Genomic DNA, 26,275 nt, shown 5'->3' on the forward strand with positions numbered 1-26,275 from the left:
TTACGAACAACAGGCCTCGAAAAAGGGAGAGATTATCGAAGTTGTACCTATTGACCCTAATAGAACGGCCCGAACGAATGATAGGAAAGCAATCCACCACAACCTACAACCTATCCCGATAAATACAACCGAAATTGAAAACGGAAACAACGTCAACTCACAGAAAACATTGAATTGCCTACTACTTAACTGTCGTTCAGCAAATAAACATGCATCAGACATAGCCGCCCTAATCCTCAACAAAGAAATCGACCTGGCCATCCTCACGGAAACATGGCTCAATGAATCATCTTCCCCAACCATGGATCTTCTAGTACCACCACAATATAACATTGTCAGGTTAGACAGACCAAGGAAAGTGGGAGGAGGTATAGCGTGCATTCACCGCTCAGAGATAGAGGTTAACCAATTCCAATCCGATCCTATAGAATCTTGTGAATACCTTGGCCTTAACATAAGATCGCCAAATAATCAAAACTACAACCTACATGCGTTCTACCACCCACCTGGAGATAATGCAAAGTTCACAGAGCATCTCATGGAGATCATAACTGCTAACTCTAACCCAGACGCCAACAACATATTCCTAGGTGACTTTAACCTCCACTGGGACGACGGCAATGACAAAATGGTTAAATCGATCAAAGACTTCCTCAAGGAGCTAAACCTCACCCAAATATGCACCCAGCCCACTCACTCACAAGGAGCGACTTTAGATTGGATAATTTCTAGAAACAAAGAAATCTCAATTACCGCTATAGACCCGTGTGACTGGTCTGATCATCACGCCATAACTTTCATGATACCTACAATGAAAAAGGGCAGGAACATGCAACCGCGCAAGGTCAAAAAACTGATACGAGATACAAAAGAAGCTAATATTGAAATATTGGTTGAAAGATGTGAGAAAGACCTCAAGCCTCCTAACAACTGGCAGAATGTAAATGAGCTGACTGATCACTACATAACCTCAATCGGTAATATAGTCAATGACACCTTGCCTCAAAAACTGAAAAGAGTCTCGGAAAAACCCAAAAATCCTTGGTTTAATGAGGCTTTGAACGAGGACAGGCGAAAATTGAGAATGGCTGAAAGGAAATGGAGACAACATCCCTCCTCCCCCGAACTGAAGGACCTCAGAAAAACAAGGAAACAATATAACTTAAAGATAACCAACGCCAAAAAAGAATTTATAAGGGCTGAACTGGACAATGCCACAAACAGACCTCGAAAACTCTTCGAGATCCTAAAACAACAGTCAAATAAACTAACTAAAACGGCCCAAGAGAACCCAAAAAATCCCATAAGCTGTGAGAAATTCTCCTCATTTTTCACGGACAAAACTAAACTGCTAGAAGCTGAGCTCACAAAATCAGCGGCTAACCTCACGACCCTTCCCCTTCTAAAAAGGAGGCGAATGCGACAACGATGGATCTTCTCACAAAAAATAAGGCAAGCTGGGACACATTTGAACTATACAACCAGGAAAAGATCGCCAAAACGCTAGCGAAACTTAAACCAAACAACCACTACCAAGACCCGCTACCGGCAAAATGTGTAAGAGAAATCAGCCACACTCTAGTTCCAATCTGGACTGAGATAATAAATGCCTCACTAGCACAAGGGACCCTTCCTGACTGCCTAAAAACGGGGCAGGTAGCTCCCATTATCAAAAAACCGACAGCTGATGCGACAGACCCGAATAACTATCGTCCAGTGACCAACATCCCTCTACTGGCCAAACTTATTGAGAAATGCGTACAAGGCCAACTGAGTCAACATATCGCTAAGTTCTCACTACTAGATGACTGCCAATCAGGTTTCAGAACAGGACACAGCACTGAAACTGCGATATTACATATTGTTGATGACGCTTTACAAGCCCTTGACCAAAATCATGCGTGCCTACTGATTCTACTGGACTTGTCATCGGCATTTGACACGGTAAATCATGCGATACTGATGACCAGACTACAAGACAGGATGGGTTTATCTGGTAACGTACTGAAGTGGTTTAACTCCTTCCTACAGAACAGGACTCAGCTATTCCTGGTCAACGAAGCAATCTCTTCTCCTTGCCCTAACACAATAGGGGTCCCTCAAGGCTCAACACTATCCCCAGATCTATTCAACTTGTATGTAGAACCTCTCACAGAGATTCTTCGGAACTCACAGATATCCTACCACATGTACGCAGATGACACGCAAATATATATGAAGATTGCCTGCAGTGAAGACATTGACCTTATGAATGAAACTCTAAAGAGAGCATTGCAGTGGCTAACAGCCAATCCCCTGAAACTGAATGCCAATAAAACTGAATTCCTGTTAATCTCACCGACAAGGAGTTACACAGAGGCAAAGGAATGGGCGAAATTGGTGACTGCGCTTAACTGCACCCCGACCCTAGTTAATTCAGCCAAATCACTAGGAATTACACTAGACAAGAACCTAGACATGAAAGAACACATCAACTCGATGGCCAAGGGCGCCCGCTTCCACTTGAACTATCTAAGGAAACTGAAGCCCTTTATCTCTGAAGCAGACTTAAAACTTGCTATCCAATCGCTAGTTATCTCGAGGATCGAATATGGCTGCACCACACTAGCTGGCCTACCGAAAACATCCACTGCACCACTAAAAGCCTGTCTCAACGCAGCGGCAAGACTCATCACAGGAACAAGGAAATTCGACCACATATCTCCTCACCTGAAGGCACTAAACTGGTTACCTTATGATGCTAGAATTAAAATGAAGATGGCCTGCATCACACATAAAGCGGTCCACCACAACATGCCGAGATATCTAGCCAAGAAAATTAAGATATCGGGAGGTAACAGATCAACAAGAAGCTCTAAAGAGCTGCTATTGCGGCCGGCCTTCTTCCAGAAAAAAAAGACCCATGACCGAGCTTTTTCGGGAGCCGCCCCCAGAGTCTGGAATTCACTCCCTCCTTACATCAGGAGGATTCAAAATATCGCAGCATTTAAAAGGGAACTGAAAAGCCACATGATGAGTAAATACCCTACATAGAGATGCCCACAGACTAGTGATATGAACATTTCTGCCAAAGAGGACTGGAGTCACCACGAACTATTGGAAGACCAATAAGACAAACGACTGATGCCACTCAAGCCTCGGCTTTACAATCTATTGCTACCTCACTATTAGGTGATATCTGCATTATGTCTTTCACCTGAAGATATTACCCATACCTTAACCTGTTAATATTTATGATCGATGCATCTAGCTATACCCATACTACTCTTATGGCTAATTACGCTGATATTGACCTGTTAATAATATACAATCCTACCTCATAGAACTTGACTGTATGAATATGACACTACCTAAAACATATGCACCCCCTAACGCTAACTACTCAGGCGTTAGGAATATATTTTACCTAATCACCGTAGATAGCACATTACCTCCCACCTCAGATTTGTTTTTGCTGCTATAACTGCTACTATAATGTCAATTGTTTAATCTTCTATGTCATTATGTAATCCCCTTTCTGATCTCCCTAGATAGCATACTGCCTCTACCTCTATATATATTTTGCTGCTATAAATGTTACTATAATGTCAATCTGTTATCCATATGTTAAGCGCTCTGATACCCACGGGTCTTGTCCGCGCTATATAAAACACTATAAATAAATAAATAAATAAATACACCTTCTCAGCTGAGGAGGATATTTCCTACCATCACGGACGTCTTTGGTTCAAATGGTGTGTAGGGATCTCTGAGAAGGCACAATTAAACTACTCAGTTGATCCATATTAAATGAGAACCCAACCAACTTTGGCGGTGCCATGTTGTGTAGTTTCAACTAATCAGTAGGAAGTGCGCATTAATGGATGACAAACTTTGGGAAGGTGCCAGACTGATTCCATGCACCCCTTCAGAGTATGTTGTCCCTTGGACCAGCTAGCTCACAGTGCCACCACAAGCCTCCCTAACCTAGACGGGAAGCGAACAGCTCTGGCAATCACTGAACATGACAACCCTGTTCCCTCAGAAACCATGGTGACAGACCTAGAACCTTTCGCTCTTGCACTTGTGCTCAGATAAATATACAAAGAATACACAGAGGGATGTTTTCAATGTTTATTGAACAGAAGTGATTCTTGTACAGAATATATGCACTGCAATGATTAATAAACAGAATCAGATGAAAGTTGTAATAAACATCAGGACAGTGAACAGAACAAAAAGTTCCACCATTGTGCTGAAACAACGTACATATCCGCTTAACCGCGGCAGCAATTCCGCCGTGGGGCGGTCGTTTACCGTAAGGGCAGGGCTGTGACGGCCAATGGACGTGCACAGCACTACAGAGGTAGTGCGCGCGACAGCCGTTGGCTGTCAGAAGCAGCGAAGGGGATATGCAAGCATATAAAATAGTATAACAATTCTGCATACTCCTTGTATGCAAAACCCTAACCTACGTGTCTAGGATGTATATTCTGCCAAGAAACCTCTTCTTGGATGATCGATGATCGAACTCCATTGCCTGTGGGTAAAAATGTGGGACCCTGTCTTAGTGTTGAACTGGATACCCCTCATGGAGATGTCAGTCAGCTGCTGGGCGAAAGCTTCAGCATGTAGGGACCTCTCGAAGTCAGCAAAAGTGCCTCCTAAGACTATACCCGTAAACAGATGTTTATATATTGAAAAAGATCAAGTATAAACTAGTGACTGTGGTCATTAGACCCTTCTTGCACTACGGTTGGCAGAACTCCATCTGCTGTTGTAAACCACAAAATTAATGATGCTTTTTACTGTTTGCAAAATTCTTTTAATTTGAAATAAATCATTTCATTTTCTCATGATTGTCTGTACATCCATTGTGTGCATTTTTTGAAAGCAATCAATCTTATTTCTCATTTCTTTGCGAAGCCAATGCGTATGCTTCTTACGAACAATTGGTTAAAGTAAAACAAATACAAAATCAAATCCCAATGCATTTCGGGAATATTTCCCTTCGTCAGGGGAGCTGAAAAACATAAAACAATAAATGACCTTTGTTTAGAAGGACCGTCATTCAGCGCTTGAAATCTATATTACAATTACTTAAATACTAATAGTACCTGTTTTCTTATTTAGAGAGTAGTGACTCTTTATAAGGCATGGGCCTAACCAAAGAAAATTCATAGCGTACATATTTTCAGAACATAGTGAGATAAACATTTGAAATGCAAGAAAACAGTGCTCATCATGATAATACAATGTTAAAGATAACCCAATAAACACAGTGTACCAGATTCAGTAGGTGTGACGAATATTTAAAAACTATACTGAAATCAAATAAGAGAATATGTCATAGCAAGAAAACCTAGATGCCACTGTGGACACATACTGATCGAGAGAGAACCTTACCATGGGTGTACTGGCGTTTATATCGATGTGAAGTTCTACCAATGCGAACAATGTACACTTTCTAAGGATGAAAAAAAATATAAAAGATGCTGTAAAGAACTGATTAAACATGAACCCCTGCGGGTATCTCAATGCAACGTGCTATGAAGCCATACCTGTATGAAAATATATGAAGTCGTAGAAATAACTCGTCCGAGCTGGTAGCGATCAACCTGTTGCACCGTAGTGATGATCTTAAAATGTGCGCTCTGTCTAAAATTAACAATTGGAATATGTCTCAATAATGTGTTAAATAAACAAGGCTGTCAAGACGCATACAAGAAACGCTGGTCTTGCTTATCTTGAATATACTCCGTGTGTACACTGGTGTCAACAGGAGTCTTAGTTGAGGGTTAAATTCCGGTACCCGTCTCGCTATCGTGAAACGTATGAAAAAAATAGTTGACACCTAAGAGTCAGAAATCAAAAATAAAGATATCATGAATTACTCAATCTATATTGAGTTGACTAAATTGCCCTGGAACTGTAACTGATCGACCTACCTACAGATGTATGGCAGGCTTAGTAAACTTTACGCTCGAAAATAATAGAGTGCCGATGGTATCTTCTATCACTGATGAATAAAACATAAATGAACAAGTTAATGAAACTCTTCTGTTACGAAGAGCGAGAATCGTCATGACAGTCATGCTTTAATAAACTACCTTCAGAATGAAGCAGCGCGAGACCATAACGTTTTGCTTGAATGACGCTGGATTGAGATATGTGAATCCGAATTCGGGTTGACGGGAAACACTGAAAGAATGGTAAAGCGAGAGTCAGTTTTTGACTTTCCAGTTTAAGAACTTAATTACTTATTGGGGTCGCTAAGTGAACATACCTTTCTGCGAGGAATCGGAAATAAACCCTGGCGTCCAGTCTCGTAATCCAAAAAACATCTGAAGAACGGCCCGCATTTAAACGCAAGTGAAGTTAAATGATGTGCTCCGGAAGTAGTTTACTTGAAGCAAATATCGCGATCAAGGAAGATACTGAAAAAAAAACGGACTACTAATTCCCAAAAACGGAATGAATAAACTAAGAACAATACGTTAACCAACGATAAGAAACGATGTAAAGCTAGTAAATCAAAGTGGCACGATTAGTATTTATCTATAAAAACCGATACTGATGAGAAACGTGACTTCGCGATAAGATCTATTGATCGGCCTGAATCAGAAAAATAAATAATCAAGGTGCCGCCATATTGAAGAGGTGTGCGCTAAATTTATACATAAGTTAAGAAGTGGTGATATATAGATCGAATGTGAACACACGTGAAGATATCCTGCTGGCAATATGAGAATCTATTTACACTTTAACTAACACATCCCTTGTCTCTTTGGGAAAAGGTAGGTTATATGCAGCTGTGTGGTGATATAAACAAATAACCAAGATTATTACAACCTGAGTTAGTAATAATTGTATGGTGATCAAAAAGTTGATGGATAATAAAATACCCGCAAACTAATGTGTACTGACTGTTTGGTGTGACCTCAAGTACAAAGAATGAACATACGCGATATAATCACATAGTAATGAAAAGTTAATGTCAATACAAATATTGATTCTAATACAAATAATTGTGTACAAACAAAAAATGTGTTACTGACCTATAATACACAGTTTACATGTGAAATCATGTGAGCTTTTTCATTTTGGCTATTGTCCAATTGCTGACATTCACTAATTCTGAATTGATGTACCCAATTCTGTACATCATAGAATGAAAAAGATTCGCCATACATGACTTCATTGCTAGATGATTAATATTTTAAAGACAAATACGAGGTGTAACCATTGTAGCATTTTACAGAAAACAAACCATATCTATTTTATCATTCAAACCCTTTGGTATTTGAGTCTGTAAAAAGTTTATCCACCATATCTCTCTCTGAGATAGCCATTTTTCATTGTTTCGATCTGGCAATATTTGAATTTGTTCTAGAACCTGGAATCTGAGTTGTGGAATTGTATGATTCGATTCTTTCCAATGTGAAACTAAACTGGATGTTAAAGTATTGTTCCTTATTCGACTTTTATGTTCTGTAATCCTTACTTTAACTTTCCGTTCTGTTTTTCCCACATAAAGTTTGCCGCACGGGCATTTGATACTGTAGATGACTTGTGCTGAATTACAATCAGTTCGCTGTCTCAATTTGATTTTGTTGCCACTCTGGGGTGTACTATGAATGTTCCTTCCATCACATTATTGCAGTGAGTGCAATTATAGCATTTTTTCATGCCTGGTTTAGACTCTATTGGTCCTGTGTCTTTTTTTGTTCGAGTAACCATTTCATGAAGATTAGTGTTCCTCGTATGAGCAAACAGTGGTTTGTTGGCAAAAATTCCGTGAAAATCATCCTCTTGCTGTAATAGTTCCCATCTTGTATTGATGATTTTCTTGATTTCATTTGATTGCAACGAAAACTTACTCACAAACACTTGGTTTTGTCTTAGTTTTGATTTGTATTAATTCTTCTCTACGTAATCCTGCCACTTTATTTACTGCTGTTTGTATCACTTCTTTAGGATATCCTCGTGCTTCAAATCTTTGTTTTTGTGTATTGATTTCTGCGTTGAGGGCCTGTTCATTAGAAGATATCCGTTTAATCCGTACTAGTTGAGAGTATGGTAAGTTCTGCAAAAGTTTCCTTGGATGAAAGCTGTTATAAGCTAAAGTATTGTTCCTATCCGTTGGTTTGTGATATACTGTCGTTTCTATGTTGTTATTGCGAAGTTGCACTAAAACATCCAGATATGGTACTTCTTGATTGTTGATGGTGTATGTGAACTGGATCCGTGGATTTCTTGTATTCAATTCTTGTAGTTTTTCAACCAATAATGAGTGTGGACCTTTCCATAGTAGAAATATGTCATCAATGAACCGTTTATAAAAAGCGGTGTGTATTTTCCAAGTCTTTTCAGTGAAAATAAAATCATCTTTGAATTTGGCCATAAATGTATTGGCAAATGAAGGGGCTCCAGAAAACCCCATGGAGGTACCGCTGATTTGTAAATAATACTGATTCTTCCATTTGAAAAGGGAGTGGCGTAAACAGAATTGAAGAAGTTCCAAGATGAAAACTTTGTTTGCTTCAATTTGTGATGTTTGTAGAAGTGCCCACTCACAGGCTTCTAGTCCTTCTGCTAAGGGAATTGAAGTGAACAGTGAAGTAACATCTATTGTGCATAGTGTTATGTTGTTGTCATCCAAATTTACTGATTGTAAAGCTTGCAGGAAGTGAGCCGTGTCCCTCACATATGATATCCATCCTTGCACAAAAGTTTGAAGAAATTCATCAATGTATTTACCCAGAGGCTCAAACAGGGATCCGCAACCACTTACTATGGGTCTCATCGGTGGATCGGTGGCATGCTTATGTATTTTTGGAAGCATATACAACTCTGGACATCGGGGATATTTGGTTGTCATAAATTGTTTAGTGTTTTCGTTGATCCAACCCATTTCCAAAGCTCTTTTTAGCAGATCTTCCAGTGCTTTCGCTATCTCTTGAGTTGGATTGTGTGGAAGTTTCAAATAGGTAGTCTCATCTCCAATGTGGGCTTCTACCTTTGTTTCATAGAAACGAGTGTCCATAATCACAAGTGCTCCACCCTTGTCAGCCTTTTTTATTGTGAGCATGGGGTCATTTGCCAATTTTTTAAGTATATGCAATTCGTGTTTGTTGAGATTAGATCTGTGGTGTTGATACCAATTGATTTTTTGTAAGTCTTGTTTGACCAGGATTTCGAAAGTGTCTAAAATTTTGTGTGATATTGGTGCCACATATGTGCTTGGTTCTTTAAATTCCTTATATTGAGGATGCTCTTTATGTTGAGTATATTCCGGCAATAAAGGCACCACATTTTCAAAGAAATGTCTTAATCTCAGTACTCTCATAAACTTGAATAGAGCTACTTCTGTCTCTAACTTGTTGCTTTGGTAAGTAGGGACCTAACCAGTACCTTTTTCCAAGATGTTTAATTGCTGTTTGTCCAGTTTTTTTGAGGAAATGTTGATGGCTAGACTCTGTTTTTGCTCCTCAAATTTTGGCTTACCATGTCCTTGTCCACGCCTGGTCTTACGTTTTCTGACAATTCTGGAGGTTTCCCTGTTGACGGGCCCTTTTCTAAAAAACACTGTTGTTCAGATGTTGTGCTAGTAGAAGCTTGCTCACCTTGGATTGTAGTTCCTACAGTTGACACAGTTATTGGTTGTCGAGTTGTTGCTAAATCTTTGTCGGAAACCACGCTTTCCTGTGAAGATGATACAAACTTTGGTGGAGGTTTCCATCTTGCATATACTTCTGCCCAAGTATAAACTTCGTTGAGTTTATAGTCTATTGTGTCTCTTTTAAATTTTCGGAGTTTCATCTCTTGTGTGTCTTTTTCATATTTGTCTAGTTTGTCATTGAGATCTTTTAAAGTAGCTGTTAGTTCATCTTGTTCCAGTTGTTTAGATATTTCTTCCTTTAGAACATAGATTTCTTCTTCCAATTCCTTGATAGTCTTGGCCAGTTCTTCAACCAGTAACAGTATCAAATCCAATGAACACTTATTCAGGATGGAATACCATTTGTCCATGAAATGTTTGTTAAACTGAAATTTGTACAACATTGGTTTGATTGAAAGTCTTAGTCCGCGTGGAATTCTTTGGACTTTGTGGTACTGTATTAAAGTAGATGCGTGAAGCTTTTGGTTGAGTGCGCGTCTGGAAATAAATTCTAATTGTCGTAGAGATTGGGTAACCAAGCCTCTTCTTGAGCTGAATGAACAGACTTCTGTAATTAATGAATAAATATCTGCAGCTTGAGCTGAGGTATAAGTTTTAGTCTCTGCTTTGTTATTCGTGATATTGGAGATTGAATCAAACGACATATTGTATTGTTTGGGTGCTCCTGCTCTGTTGGCTAAGAAGAATACAAATAAGTTGGGGGTTGAGGAGTGCACTGCTCAACCCCCAACTTATTTATATATTGAAAAAGGCATCCTTGCCTTTGGCTGAGATTGTGATCAAGCTGCCATTGTTTGTATTTTACAGATAGCTGTGTTGCCATATGGATGTAAATAACAAACACATTTGCACAACAAACGTTTAGGCTTTGTACAAATTGCCATGGCAATATGATAGTGTTCTTGCAAAGTATATTAGTGTAAGCAAGGTCAGTGTTTCCAGGAAACAAACCCAAAGTGTCACAAATGCAAATGTGTGTCAAAAGTTGATGCAGAAAGTAAAAACGACTTTAGGAAAGATCCGTGTACATGTAAAAATGGAATCATTTTCTACCTGGCCTAACTGGGACAAATGACAACACTTATGAAACCACAACTGCATAAAAAAGGGCAACTATTGTCTAATGGCAGGTTTCTAATTATCAGACAATTTTCTTTTTCCAGAATGATAACAAATGACATCATAACACATTCCCTTTCCTGCGTACAATACAATAGATATTAACCAATTTCCAAACCAAAGATAACATATATATTAGCAATAATTAGGAAATAAAATTGAGTCCTCATAAGAAAATTGCTTGAAAAACTAAAAAGATAAGATGGAGGTCAGCAAACTCTCCTTTCTCTGACACTGGCCCTTTCCCATCAAACCACTTCTAACTGTTGGTATTGAGGCAATACTTTCTGCTCTGCATAACTCTTCATCGTCCATCAACAACATTCCAGAGCATCCTTCATTTTCTCTCGCACATGTTCCGCCTTTCTGATATAAAGCAACATTCAGTATTTTCCACCTTTCTCTATTTTCCAAGACCACAAAGAATCTAATAACACTTTTAGCCATTGAATTTAGACAGACCACAATGTATATGCCCTAATTTTATCATCACCCAGTCACCTACACTGAACTTAATTCCCCTTCTTTCTTCCATCGAATCTGTAACCTTGCAATCTGAAGAAACCCAGTTTTTCAACCACGGAGGTACCAATTTAGTGCCTGGTAAACATCCTTGCATTTTTTGGAACAGACATTTCTGCGTGACACTATGAACAATGGCCCGAAAAGCCCTCATCATGTCACACACCATTTTTTAACACCACACTGATTAGCTAATACAATGTGGATGGTCCCTTTAAGCAATCTATTTGCTCATTCAGCAATACCATTTCCCTGGGGATTGTAAACAGATATACGAATATGCTTGGTCCCACAACAACTTAGAAAATTATACATTCCACTAGAAGTGAGTTGAGTGCCATTGTAGTGTAGTTCCTATTATCCCAATAGGCTCTGCGCATTGGAATAATATCTTCAATAGTATAGACCTAGGGCAGAGGTTAACTAGGTCTTCTACCGACAATATTAGACTTAAAGTTTTGTGTTTGCCAGCTAGCTCAGAGTTCACTAGAAACGTTCTCGAATAGGCAAGGAGGATTTTAACCTCCCTGGATAGACAAGAAGGGATTTAGTTTCTGACAACCATAGAACATGACAACTTTGCTCTCCCCTAATCAAGAGTGTATCTCTAGAGTCGTGTGAAAACAATAGACAACTTATTTTACTCAGTCAGTACGTGCATTCTTAGTTTCACCAGTTTGTAGAGAAATAAGAGATGGGCGTGGTTCAATAAAAGATGTTATTTATTGATCAGTCTCTTTTCTCATACAAGAGAAATGAATCGCTATTATTGCAATACTTGTAGTTAAGTAAAGTGCATACAGTAGAGACAGAATTATAAAATAATACTGTAAAAGCATTGATATGGTTTCTGAGCCATATGATACTTTAAAATGGATAAAATAGATACATACATATATACATTTGACTAATCGTACTCAACTGGTGCTTCTAACCACGCCTACCCCAGTGTACCTGACCTAAGCCTAATACGTGGGCGGGAGTAGATAAGTAGCAGTTTAAGTTAAGTTTGTTTTGCCAAGGGACTGACTCGAGAATTCTCTGCAAGGGGTTATTCAGTTCTGTACCTGAGATCTAGAATGATGGAGGGCTGGTATCTCTTATCCCAGGTCTTGATATTCCAGCTGCCTGCGAGGGCTGCTTGGAAGCGCCGGAGCTGGATTTCTCGGCAGGAGAAAGGCAGCGTCTCGTTCTCAGCGCGTCAGGAAGGCGGGGCAGCGTCTGTGGGCTTCGCTCTCTGCTGGGCTCCTCAGCACGTCTCGCTGCTCCGATCTCGTCACCACCGCATGTGTTTGCTTAAGGCAATGTCGGTAATATTTATACCTGAAAGGTGCCGAGATTGACGTAAGGATGGACATATATACGTCAATAAGGATGTCATATGAACGGGCTCGTTCGCACATTCTTATGCTGAAGTTCTCAGTGAAATCAAAACAATGGTTATGGGAATTTCCCAGGTCGCTGTAGGTTTGATTTGTTTTGAGAACTCCGTATGCCTTATCAGGGGCTGGAGGAATATCGCTTGTCTAATTAGATGGCATGCGTTATGACCTAATCAGATAACGCGCTTCTGTGCCGTGGTGTGGCTTAATCAGATAACGTTTTTTGCACCGTTGGATGGCTGCTAGTTAATTATTAACCAAACCAGGGTCAGGAATAGGGGAATCGATACAGTACCTATAGGAATACATCACACCCACTCCACGTAGACTATGTCCATATTTACGAATCTAGGCATAGTGAATAGCAGTAGCGTTTGTGTATACCGTACCACCCCAAAAATACATTTATATGCATTCCGGAAATTGGATTTTATAAAATATACGAAACACAATCACATGTACTGTCACGTATACTATATGCACAAGCAGTCTAATAATGCTAAACATATAACGCATATTTCTAAATTCAGCATGAATAAATGCGAAAACCACACATGAAATGGCTCTTAATACAGAGAAAAAAAAGTGCGAGACCATTTCATCACAATCATAAAGTTATGTATAATAGTGCTAGAGGATAGCGAATGTCTCGTGACTACCTAAAATAGAAATTTAGTTCTCTAAGAATAATGTCTACTTTAAGCTGAAGATAAGTGTCCCAAAAAATCGTAAATATTTTGGAATTGGGGAAAAAGGTTCTTGCAGTCTGAACAAACTTGATGAGAAAATTTTTCATATCGCTTTTCTTTAAAAAGTTGAAGGCCAAATTCAGGATGTGGTGAACTCCGAGTGCTAATTTGCTCAAAGTTATTCCTGCTGCTCTGGTGAAAACATCATATCATTTAGACTGTTGAAAAAACTGTCAACAGCTTCTTGCGTAAGTTCCACTAATTCGGAAAAAGTTGTTACCATGCATTCATGAGCTTGAGCATGATTGCCTCCATTGATGTTTTGATCAGCATAGCTGACTGAAGCTCGTACCTGATTGATGCTGCTTTCATCTTGTACTTCACTACCCCTCAATCGTAGTAGTGAAGACTCCACGAATGCCGTCATCAGGATTGGTAGCCGCTGGGGACAGCACAATGCATGAGCCGTTACCGGACCCAACAAGGTATCTGCGTCCATTGGCACATCCAATTGTAGTGCCAGACAGGTGTCCAACACGCATTCTTCGCCGCATAGCAAGCATCTTAATACAGGCATAACACAACTTTGCCACATTGGTCTAAATGAAAGAAACCAAGTCATGTTCAGGTCTCTAAGCCGGGATAGTCCAAGGATTTTAGTTACCCGGTCCCGGTAGCCAATGGCTAGGATCATTTCTTCCCTTGTCGCAGGTGTTTTGTCTGTGACATGGTTTGCCATAGCGAAATAAAAGGATCAAAAATAGAATACCCGCTACTAGTCCTAAAAGGAGAGGAAGTCCGCCGAAAATGGAATGGACCAAGTCTGGAAAAATACCCAGGATGGCTTTGAATGGAGTTAAAGCACCCGAAAACACTGCTTTAAATACACTGGAGATACCAGTGGTATCAGAAATATTTAAGATTTCGTTCAGTATTTCTGCGAAATGTATGGGGGAATTAGTTGATAATAATGAATGAATCTCTTCTGTTGTCCTTGCAATTTGGAGATCATACGTTTCTTTTGATGACGTGAGCCTTGTCGGCGTCTGGAGGAGCACAGTCTTCATTCTGCTTAAAGTATCTATTCGAATAGAAGCAATTTTCAAATCGGGCCATAACCTTGCCTCCCTGTCCTCCCAGTGACCACTGCGCCTCCTGGCCTGGTCACCCCCACGCTCCTGTGCCTGCCTGCTCAGCCCCAGCCACCGAGCACTCCAGCCTCCCGCCACCCCAGCCACCCGAGGGCCGCCGAGCCCACCAGCCTCCGGCCACCCGAGGCCCGCCGAGGCCGTGCCAGATTTTCCCGCCACCCCAGCCACCCGAGGCCCGCCGAGGCCGTGCCAGATTTTCCCGCCGCCCTAGCCCGCGGCCCCGCCCCCCCGCCAGCCGATTGGCTCCCGCTCCCGCCCTCCCACAGACCCTCCCGACCGGCTCCCTTTTTATGACGCCCCCAGAGCGACCGCGCAGCGGACGCGCGCAGCGGGAGCACCGACTGAGCGCCGAAGGTGCGCCAAAGGTAAGCCCGTCTGCGCCTGTCCGCGCCTGGACCGCGCCCAGGGCCAAGACCCCTGGCCCCCGCCGGACGTACGACGCCGCCACCCTCAACGCACTCAACACCGGCCGAATCCCGGGATGCTACCGAGCCACCCCGAGACGAACCCACGGACCCTTCAGCTGCCACGCCTGCAAGTTCACCTGCATCCGGACCTGCCCCGCACCAGCGCCCGCCAAGCCGAACACCAGCAGCAACCACCTCAAGTGCATCCTACTCAACACCCGCTCCGTCCACAGACACGCCATCGAACTCTGGAACCTCCTCGACACCACAGCTCCTGACGTCGCCTTCCTCACGGAAACCTGGATGAACTACTCCTCAGCGCCCGACATCGCCATCGCCATCCCAGAGGGCTACAAGATCACCCGAAGAGACCGCGGCAACCAGACTGGAGGAGGCATCGCCATCATCCACAGAGACACCATCCGCATCGCAACCAACACCGACGACACCCTGACAACCGCAGAACACCTGCACTTCCAGATCCACACGGACCCCAAAACCACCCTCAGAGGCACCCTCATCTACCGACCCCCGGGACCACGCACACAATTCAGCGAAGACATCGCCGACTTCATCAGCCCGCACGCCCTCCCCTCCGCTGACTTCATCCTCCTAGGGGACATCAACTTCCACCTGGAGAACAACAACGACCGCAACACCACCACCCTGCTTGACAACCTCGCCATCCTCGGACTCAAGCAGCTGGTGACCACCCCCACCCACCTCGCCGGACACACACTCGACGCTGTCTTCTCTTCCAGCAAGGACATCGTCTTCAGCCACGCCACCGGACTCCACTGGACGGACCACAGCTGCGTCCACTTCACCTTCAGAAGATCCACGATCCACCACGACCAGCAACAGGTTGCTCGAAGAAACTGGAACAAGATCACAGCAAACCAGCTCGCCACTTCCCTGAGCCAACACCCTCCCGCCAGCTCAGCGAACCCCAGCCAGGCCGCCGACAACCTCACGAAGTGGATCAGCAACTGCGCAGACGACCTCGCCCCACTGAGGACCTCACCTAGCAGACCCGGCAGCAAGAAGGCCCCATGGTTCACCGACTAACTCAAGAGCTCCAAGAAGAACTGCAGAGCCCTCGAGAAAGCCTGGAGAAGGGAGCCAACACCGGACAACATGACCACCCTCAAGCTCGCCACCCGGAAGCACCATCAACTGATCCACGCCACCAAGAAATCAGCATTCAAGGACCGGCTGGACAACAACGCACACAACTGCAAGGAAATCTTCAACATCGTGAAAGAGCTCTCCAACCCCAACGCCGGAATCAACGACATCACCCCGTCGCAAGACCTCTGCAACTCCCTCGCCTCCTACTTCCACAACAAGATCGCTGACATACACAACAGCTTCAGCCCACAAACAACGCTCCCCACGACCGCACCAACGCCCCCCACCACCACCCTCAGCGCCTGGACCCAGATCAACACAGAAGACACCATCTGCACGATGAACTCTATCCACTCCGGATCTCCGACAGACCCCTGCCCTCACCACGTCTTCAACAAGGCCGACGCTGTCATCGCACCCCACCTGCGGGACATCATCAACACCTCCTTCGACACCGCCACCTTCCCTGAGAGCTGGAAGCACGCCGAAATCAGCGCTCTACTAAAGAAACCAACAGCGGACCCCACCGAACTCAAGAATTACCGCCCCATCTCGCTCCTCCCGTTTCCAGCCAAAGTCATAGAGAAGACCGTCAACAAGCAGCTGGCCGCCTTCCTCGAGACGAATGGATCCCTCGACCCCTCACAGTCTGGCTTCCGAGCCAACCACAGCACCGAGACCGCCCTCATCGCTGCCACCGATGACATCCGAGCCCTGCTGGACAACGGTGAAACAGCAGCCCTCATCCTCCTAGACCTCTCCGCGGCGTTCGACACTGTTTGCCACCGCACCCTAGTGCAGCGCCTCAGCAACATCGGAATCCAGGAAAAGGCTCTGGAGTGGCTCATCTCCTTCCTCGCTGGAAGGACACAGAGAGTACGCCTGCCACCGTTCAGATCTGCAGCCACGGAAGTCATCTGCGGCGTTCCTCAGGGCTCCTCGCTCAGCCCCACCCTCTTCAACGTCTACATGAGCCCCCTTGCGGCCATCGCACGCCAACACAACCTCAACATCATCTCCTACGCCGACGACACCCAGCTGATCCTCTCCCTGACCAACGACCACGCCGCCGCCAGAACCAACCTCCACGAAGGGATGAAAGACGTAGCCGAGTGGATGACGACCAGCCGCCTGAAACTGAACTCAGACAAGACGGAAGTCCTCATCCTAGGCTCCTCGCCCTCCGCCTGGGACGACTCCTGGTGGCCCCCCGCCCTGGGCACCGCACCCAAACCGACAGACCACGCACGCAACCTGGGCTTCATCCTGGACTCCTCCCTCTCCATGACCAGACAAGTGAACGCCGTCTCCGCGTCCTGTTTCAACATCCTGCGCATGCTACGGAAGATCTTCCGGTGGATCCCCACCGAGATCAGGAAGACGGTCACCCAGGCCCTCGTCACCAGCCGACTGGACTACGGCAACGCCCTCTACGCCGGAACCACCGCCAAGCTCCAGAAGAGACTCCAGCGGATCCAGAACACCTCAGCCAGACTCATCCTCGACATCCCCCGACGCAGCCACATCTCCGGACATCTGAGAGACCTGCACTGGCTCCCCGTCAACAAGAGAATCACCTTCCGTCTCCTCACCCACGCACACAAAGCCCTACACGACCATGGCCCGAGCTACCTCAACCACCGCCTCAACTACTACGCTCCCAAACGCCACCTCCGATCGACCAACCACGCCCTCGCCGTCATCCCCCGCATCCGAAGAGCGACAACAGGAGGAAGGTCCTTCTCCTACCTGGCCGCCAAGACCTGGAACACCCTCCTGACCGACCTTCGCCTGACCCAAGACCACCTCTCCTTCAGGAAGAAGCTCAAGACCTGGCTGTTCGCGAAGTAGCGGCACCCCCCCCCCCCAAGCGCCTTGAGACCCTCCGGGTGAGTAGTGCGCTCTATAAATGCCTTGATTGATTTATTGATTGATTGTCTGGAGAGTCACTGGGGAATAATACATGTTCACAGCACATGACCTTCCTAGTCACAGTTATGAGATAAGGTTTTCCGGGCAGCAAACTACAACATCTGCGATCTACTATTAGAATGTAACTCCCGTTCGAGAGTCTCCTAAAGAATGGTTCTATTCGTGTTGCAGGTGTGCCTAGCTGGTAACATGAAAGGTTATTTGAAGTCCCTTCACAGGCTCCGTGCAAACTAATACCCTGACACAGAAGTGTACCGCTCAGTGATCTTGCACAATTATCGCCACTGAGAAACACTTTCTGGCCTTTATTGCTGACACATTCGTGTGTATAGGGCAAGTTCTATATTGACTTAATGTACCCTTTACCCAACCTTTCATACTGGCCTGCCTGTATATATTTTTGGCAGAATTGAAACTGGAAAGTAGTTATCGGTCATTGTCAACGGTAATCTCTCAAGTTTTTCAATGCTCAGAATTGTATAGTCAGCTCCCTTCTGTGCCAAACTGATTTGTTTATCAGTGAGGTTAAAGATATTAAATAATGACGTTGTGTTGATTAAACGCCAAGGCACATAGCCAGAACGCAGATTTTGTAACGTCCAGCCGAGCTGTACAATAGAACGCAATTGGGACTGACCGTGTTGTAACATCAGTAAGTCTTGCGATATTATATCGATTGCTGAAGACACAATGCTGTCCAGAGAATATATTCTGGAGGACAGAGTCATTAACCCATTGTCCACCACAGAAAGTGAATTTTCCAAATTAATACGGTCAATTTCCCGTATTTTTTCTGCTGTCTCAATTTGAGTTACTTTCCAAACTTCGTTATAAGCTGCATATATAGAGGCCGCTATGAAACGTTTTTGACGCTGTTTGCGTGGTCCCAATATGAAATCACGCAAGTCAGCACCTTCTGTAAGTAAAGTTAGGTGTTGCTTAATTTCAGCCAGTGTGGACGTTTGTAGCCATTGAAGGCAGAGCTTGCCCACGCTGTAGGTGGTTACTATCCCTGGATGTTGTCTTTGGGAATATCTAGGGTCTGGTCTAGTCAATGTGAACCCCTGTATTTTGTTCAGGAATCCGTCTTGACAGTTATTTGTATCTGTGGGCCAGATCAACCATTTTTTCCATCAGGATGTGTTCTGTTTTGGTTTAATATATGGTTTACGTCTATCTCAACATCTATAGAGCTATTACTGTTCACTGTTGGCTTTGGAATAGACGGTTTGTTCAAATCTTTGATTTTGGCTAAGCCAAGACAGGTAGTTAGTTGAATAGTGTCGTTCAAAAATATAATTTGTTCTGGGATCATGCAGGCTCTAAACAATGATTCTATACCTTGTACTTGCCAATCTCTTGTACCCCAAACAGTTTTTGTTTCAATATTATTGTTCCAGAAATCAAACCCAAATGTATTCATTTGTTCAAAGAATGAATCGGAATATATCAATTTTGTGTTTGTAAGCATGGTCTTCATACCTGTCTTATTTGACAATTTGAAATAAAATGTTTCTGCATTACTTGTGTTAAACCCTGAAAAGTATGAATATTTATCATAAAATGTTTTAGAGCTATCTTTTGGAGGAGTAGCACAATGTTCCCATTGGTTATAATTTAAAACATTTCTAGGTTGAGCAGATTTATGTATATAATGGTTACCATAATGGTTGTAGCAGAACATCTGATCATAATTAGACGAACCCTGCAAATAATCATGTTCTGTGAATTTAGCAGACATAACAAGATCAGACATCATATCATTGATACTTTCAAAGTCCAAATCATCCGCAAATGAGCTTGGTTTTACAAAGTCACTCAATGAGATCATGAATTGGTGTGGATACTTCAGGATTTCAACCGGACCATAGATTTCATAATCAGTTTTGTCCCATGCTACACCGCCTGGTATTGGATTGGCTGTGAAGTTTACTGAAGAAAGTTCTCTTTTCTCGATGTGTGAAGATGTGTGTGGTTTAAGGACCAAGTTGATTTTCTGGCTTGCTGTGTCCATTTTAGCATATTTCCCTTCAATGAAATGTCCCAAACATAGTACTAGGATGAGCCAAAGAATGAGGATAAATGCACCGAAGGCCACCCAAAATTCAATCCATGGAGAGATCAGATAGGTTTCTTTCAGTTGTTGAAAAAGTTCCTTAGCTTTGTCTTTAAAAGTTTTTGTTGATGGCTGTTTCTTTGCTTCACTCAGGTCTTCAGATGAATCATCGAAGTTGATGAAGTAGCCGGATGCTGTTCTGTCAATTGTTCCAATTGTTTTTGGATTTTGCTTTGTTTCATTAGCAAAGTCTGCAGTTACATCATCATAGGTTGTTGTTTCTTGATGAAAAGTTTTAATTTGGGTTTTAAGAGGTTCAAGTTCCATTGCTTTGTTGCATAGTCCTTGTTGATTCACTGTAGTTTTTAGGTCGCGCCTGCGAATGCAGGGGCGAAAGCCCCTGCTGTCGCAAAGCGATCTATTGTTATCATTTCAGTCCTTTTCCCGTTCAAGGACTAGGCAGAGACAACAGACTGTCACGAGCACGCAGCCGGCCGGGATCGGATCAGGTCACGCGCTCCGATCCCGGCCGGCTGTTCACAACACATGCACACATGCACACGCAAGCACAGGCAGGTACGCACACACACAGGCAGGCACACACGCAGGCACAGGCAGGCACACACGCAGGCAGGCACACAGGCAGGCACACACGCAGGCACAGGCAGGCACACACGCAGGCGCACACAACACACGCACAGACAGACGCACGCACGCACGCACACTCCCCCCCTCCCAAACTCACCGGGCTAAACAGTCACAGAGGACGGACTTAAAAACAAAAATGCTGTCGCACTCGCACCCCTTCTTCTGGGAGCAGTGTAGGCCACTTTTACATAGCTGCCAAGGTTTGAGATTGCCAAGTGTGACATTTAAATAATTTCAGTTCAATTAGGAGTGACATTCCAACGAATATGAGTGACACTTTTTGCAAGCAAAATCAAGCAATGAAGACTAGGAAAACATATAAATATCTGCAATTACAACCCATTTGAGAAACAAGACACTTGAAGAAGATGTAAAAACTGCTGGAAAGCACCAGAAAACTAAAGCATCTAGTGCCCCTTTTAAGCTGATCCTACTGTTAACCACAACGAGGACTCAGATCTGCACCACTCATTGACAGTCATTGCCATACCACTACTAACAAAAGGACGCTTCTGTAAATTTCAGCAAAGTCAATATTTGTAAAACAGCCTGTTGAAAATAAAATGTAAACCTGTATACAAAAACGCCGTCATGGAGAGTAGATGCAGTCAGTCAGAGCATGTGCATAACGAGGGGTTGGAATCAATTTAAATGTGCTAGTGTGACTGCTGAACAATTTCAAAGCAGGCCGCCCTCTGCAACAGTCTAACTTTCATAACATAATGTAAGTAATGCTGAGCCCGCACACTGCCCAGATGAACAGGGGGGCTCCTTCACATATTTGTTTTCACTTACAGGCTGTCACAGAGCAACTACACCGACACAGAATAGGAGGTACTGACCACGTGAAGTAATAGGATCGGCAGCGCTGTTGGCGCACTAGCGCTATTAATAAAATGTAAAGTACTGTACACTGAAAAGAGAAATACCTCGCTGACTGAGGCACAACTTACTTTATGAGTAGACTTCAGTAACGTTAATTGTGCAGGCCGCACCTCGCTGCAAAAACTCCCACCTCAGCAAGCACTGGCCCGGCATGATTACAGGAAGGGCTGGTGTACTGCTGGGGAAGAACTCCACAGGCTGCCACAGTCCGTGCGGACGCCGGAGTTCAACTGATCCACCGGTCGAGACCCACGGTCATGGTGTCAGCAGCGCACCGCTGCCATTGCCACTCCCTGTAGCCACTATTTTATTTAAACTACAGCCGCCGCTCCCCACTTGCGCCATAGCGCACTTTGTGAGGCTAGTAGAGCGACAATTCTGTTCAGTTGCACCCACCGTTCTCAGTCGAGTCATGCATTCTCAGCTACCATGAAAGTACGGGAATTACACCCGTGAGTTTTAATCCATCGTTAAATATTATTTCGCCCCACAGTGCGGGCGGCCCGGCCCGGCCCGGATCAGCTTGCTGGGCAGCCGAGCCCCATTCCAGCGCCACCCGCTAACCATTGAGGAGCCGGCCTCCACCTCAAATGTCTTTACAAAATGTATGTAACGCCCTGCGCGCACCCTGTCTGTAGGACGTGACGTCGCGTCCCCACACGGCGCCACGCACAATGCCCTATATATTTAAACTGCGGCAGCTAGGTGGCAGGCAGGGCCCGGATCTCCAGGGCACATCAAATATAACATTGTAGCACTAAGAGCAGTGCACATGACGTCGAATCTTTAACTGCTACACACTGAGCCTGCAGCCAAGCGAAGTCTGCTTTACCCGGGCCGGGCCACAGCACACTTGTGTCAGGGGAGCTGGAGCATGCGCTAGCATCTGGCGTAGGTTAATGCAGCCACTTTCAGCTCTGTCAGGTTAGAGTAAAAATGCGTGACCATGCATTTCAGTGCGGTGATGCGGGAACACCACACTGAAATGCGTTAGCGTCACGCCAAATGCGTGATACTTGGCAGGACTGCTTTTACGTCATTGTAACATCAGAAACCGAAGGCTCGTCAGCTAGGGGACTCCCCGGTTCCTCTTCCATGCCGTGACCACGTCATTCCAGCTCTGACGTAAGGAGCCGCGCCTCTGCTGGCGCCGTGCCTGGGGGGAGGGGGACTGCAAGGGTTAAGTTGACAAGTCAAATGAACTCCGCGGCTCCTGCTTAATGCACTCTTATCCGAGCCCGGCTGATCCGGTCAGCGCAGCTGTTCGCTCAGTTGTGCACTTGGGTGCCGCGTCCTCCGGTCTCATGCAGTAGTCCAAAGAGCCGGTTTCTTTTACTTTGTGTTTTAACCTTTCCGTCTGTCTGTTCTGGTTCCGACCTCTCCTTTGATCCCCAGTATTGTCGGAGTCGGCGCAGGGCTAGTGTGAGGAGGCGCAGGTTCTGAGAACCAAAAACCGAGACATTTCTCTCACAGAAATGCACGGCTGTAATTTGGCATCGCCCAGGGGCCCACGGTGGCTTGATTGACAGCGCTCATCGTCAGAGAGAACGCAGACAGTGGGCGGGCAATCCATTGCACCTTTTACACACACTGCTAGCGGCTGCTAATTCATTCTGCACTACGGCACGTGCAAAGGGCTCTCGGAAAACTGGGTCTGTACTAAATGTTCTGAAATTTGCTGGAGCCCAGAACAGGTGCTGAAAAGGGAGGACTGCCCTAGCAAATGCGTGGCGCCGTCACCCTGGCTTATTTTTTTTAAAGCAACTGTTGCAGAATAGATAATGCTGGCCATCAGGTGCCTAACGAGCCACTAACCCAGGCAAAACTAACCCAGGCAAAACGCGTCGTCCCTGATTACTCGTCAGTTTCATTGCAGCATCTGCAGAAGTCCGTGCCTTATAATGTGTGGCCTATAGTAATCAGGAGGCCACACTCGAAAGCATGAAGACGCCGTGGAAGCAAGTGCACAGAGAAGGCTTCCACTTACAAATAATGCATGTTTGCACAGAAAGTGACTCGCTTGCACTTTGAGGTCTAAATGAAGCTGCAGCAGGATGAATGCATTTCTGCATTAGAGAGGGAAAAAACACATACGAATATCGAAGCTTAGAACTAGAAGCAACATCTGCCTCCCGGCCTGGACAGTGGGTGGCAGCAGACATGCGGCATTAGGTTGGGAGGCGGCACCAGTAAACTCTGCTCCTTGGAGATTGGCAGAGTTCTTTTTGTGCGCTAAAACTCTGTGTACTCCTCCAACGGAGCGCAGTTAAACGCCCACCCCTAGACAAAAGGCCCTGGCTAGAAGCTCGGACCACGACACTGGACGACCTTTCAGTACACAGGATGCTTTGCACAATACAAAACAGTGAGGACGAGCATTAGTTGGACCAGGTCAATTCATCATATAAAATGTATATATAAAATGTCCTAATACATGCATTGGGCCAGAACTGGGAGGACCATTGGCCATCTTGCAGCCCTTGATTACCCACAGCCAAGCGAGAAGGGTTTTGATCTGGCTTTTGTCCTGGTTGAATGCAGCATTGCGACATCATGTAAGTCACCCAAGCCTTATTAACTGAGCTTGTGGCAGAAAGACCCGAGTCTGACACTCGACCACCTTGAGGCAAAAGTTAGAAGAAAACCGGTATCCTTGGCTGTGCCGGTTTGGGCGGTGGTAAAGAATGGGCACTCCATTAATGGAATTTGTTAAGTACATCTGTTTGTCAAGCTGCACCATAAACGTATTATGAATCAAAAGTTAGGGCTACCATCGGACCAGGAAGGCCTTGGATGAAAGATGGACTTAATATGACAACCTTGTTACATGCTTAAGTTAAAAAGAGAATGCGAGAGGTGAGAACTGATGAAACAAGCATTGGTATAGCCAATAGGTCTCGCCTTTGGGACCTTATAAGTGTTCAGCCATGCAACAGTTGATGTTGTTGCACCAAGGATATTGTGCTGGATAACTAAACACTTATAAGGTCCCAAAGGCGAGACCTATTGGCTATGCCAATGCTTGTTCCAAATGTGATCAGTCTTCCAGTTTGAGCCTCTGTATTCGTAGCAAACATTGGTGTTCTGCTACTTCTTGGGAGTCCACTTGGCCTACTGTTTGTTATCGGCCACATGATTGTGGTTTAACCAGGTCGATGGATACAACTCGGTTCTCCTTTTTACCTGCAAGGGGCGGTAGTACTACTGATCTTGTCCCGTTGATAGACAAGACAGGAACTGCTTTTCTGTAAGAAGGCCCAAATTCCTTCTTTACCGCGATCTTTTCTCTGACTAGATCCCCGACTTTTGGAATCCAGACAGGCCTTGCTGGGACAGGTGGTTTCTCTTCAGTGGTTGTTGGCTGTTGTTTCAACTTTATGTTGCTCAGGTCTTTTCTTGTTTCATTTAAGTCCTGCAAAATAGCCAAACGATCTTTGATATCAAAGCTTTTGTCTTTAACCACTGAAGTCTGACTATCAAGATCTTGGATTATCATTCTAGTCCCGAACAATAGTTCGTACGGACTGAACCCTTTCAGAGAATTCCTTGGCAGGTTATTTAGACTACGTTGGACACTTATTAGATGTTTGACCCACCCAGCTCCCGAACCTAATACCTTTTCCGTTATAGATTGCTTTATGTCTTGGTTTTTTCTTTACACCATCCCGTATCCCTCAGGAAGGAAGTGAGAAGAGTCCCGCTATGCAATGCTCATTTGGCCATGCTTCCCCATAAGCTTGAGGGCTAAAGGGAATACATTAGTCAAAACGTAACATGCTCCTAGCGTATATGCCATTATAGACTCGCAAATCTTTTTATAACAGTCCAGACGTCAGCCGAGCGCTGGGGTCTACATCATAAGTGAAAATTAGTCTTTTTATGTTAATATAACGCTTTTTCGTGATGGGTACTTTCTTATTGTTGTTGTTTTTCTGGAGCGAAGTGCCATGGTAATAGTCCTCCTCGCTCGCCACTGCGATCTCTATTGCAGTCTGGGCAGTTTTTTACAAAAATGTGATGATGCAGGCTCATGCCAGGCCACCAGTACACTGATTGTAATTCTTCCAGAGAATCTTTTTGCTTAAGGTGTCTGAGACCCTCACCCATATGTGCGTTTGCTATTAACAAGCCTCTCCTGTCCGTGTTTGGAATTACTCTATCCCCCACTCCAGGGATTCGAGCAAAAGGAACGGAGTTTGCATCGATTATGTATGTATAATTGAGTGGATAATTGATCGGTAGCGCTGAGCAGTCGCCTTTTGATGACGTTTTTACTGCCAGCACTGTTTCACCGTCAATGTGTTTTACTGCACGCTTTTGTAGCTACGGAAGCCGATTTAGTTGCTACCGCCGTGGCTGTCTCAGCCAATGAATTCCCTGCAACGTGAACGCCATCACGCTGATGACTCAGTGAGTGTATCACGTGAGTTTTTGGTAGTTCTTTCTGTAAAAGAGCTACTTGTTCCCAATGCAATTTTTGCTTTATTGTTGCACCTGTTTCATCTTTGTAACCGTTTTGAATCCATGTCTGCAAATCGTTATTGTATGATTTGACGCAGTAATACGAATCGCACACTATGAGTGTCGGGAATTCGCGATCGGTATTATCTAGCGCCATTTTTAACGCTATTATTTCAGTTTGTTGTTCTGAATTATTTTCCACTGAGTGTGTTTTTGAGTCCAATTGATTCT

The 26,275-nt window shown here is 44.4% G+C and overlaps 1 protein-coding gene across 3 annotated transcripts in view; it reads left to right on the forward strand.

Moving 5' to 3' along the window:
• SLC25A39 (solute carrier family 25 member 39) overlaps positions 1-26,275 on the forward strand; it is a 232,635-nt gene that overhangs the window by 39,789 nt on the left and 166,571 nt on the right. The window contains exon 1 of one of the 3 annotated variants that reach the window (XM_078645181.1): positions 7,956-8,058. The exons of the other annotated variants lie outside the window; for them this stretch is intronic. The gene's annotated coding sequence lies outside the window, so the exon portion shown is untranslated. Of the gene's footprint in view, positions 1-7,955; positions 8,059-26,275 lie in introns of those variants that run through there. 3 annotated transcript variants of the gene reach the window in all.

This window comes from Lissotriton helveticus, chromosome 5_1, assembly GCF_964261635.1.
Source record: "Lissotriton helveticus chromosome 5_1, aLisHel1.1, whole genome shotgun sequence".
Classification (NCBI taxonomy): domain Eukaryota; kingdom Metazoa; phylum Chordata; class Amphibia; order Caudata; family Salamandridae; genus Lissotriton; species Lissotriton helveticus.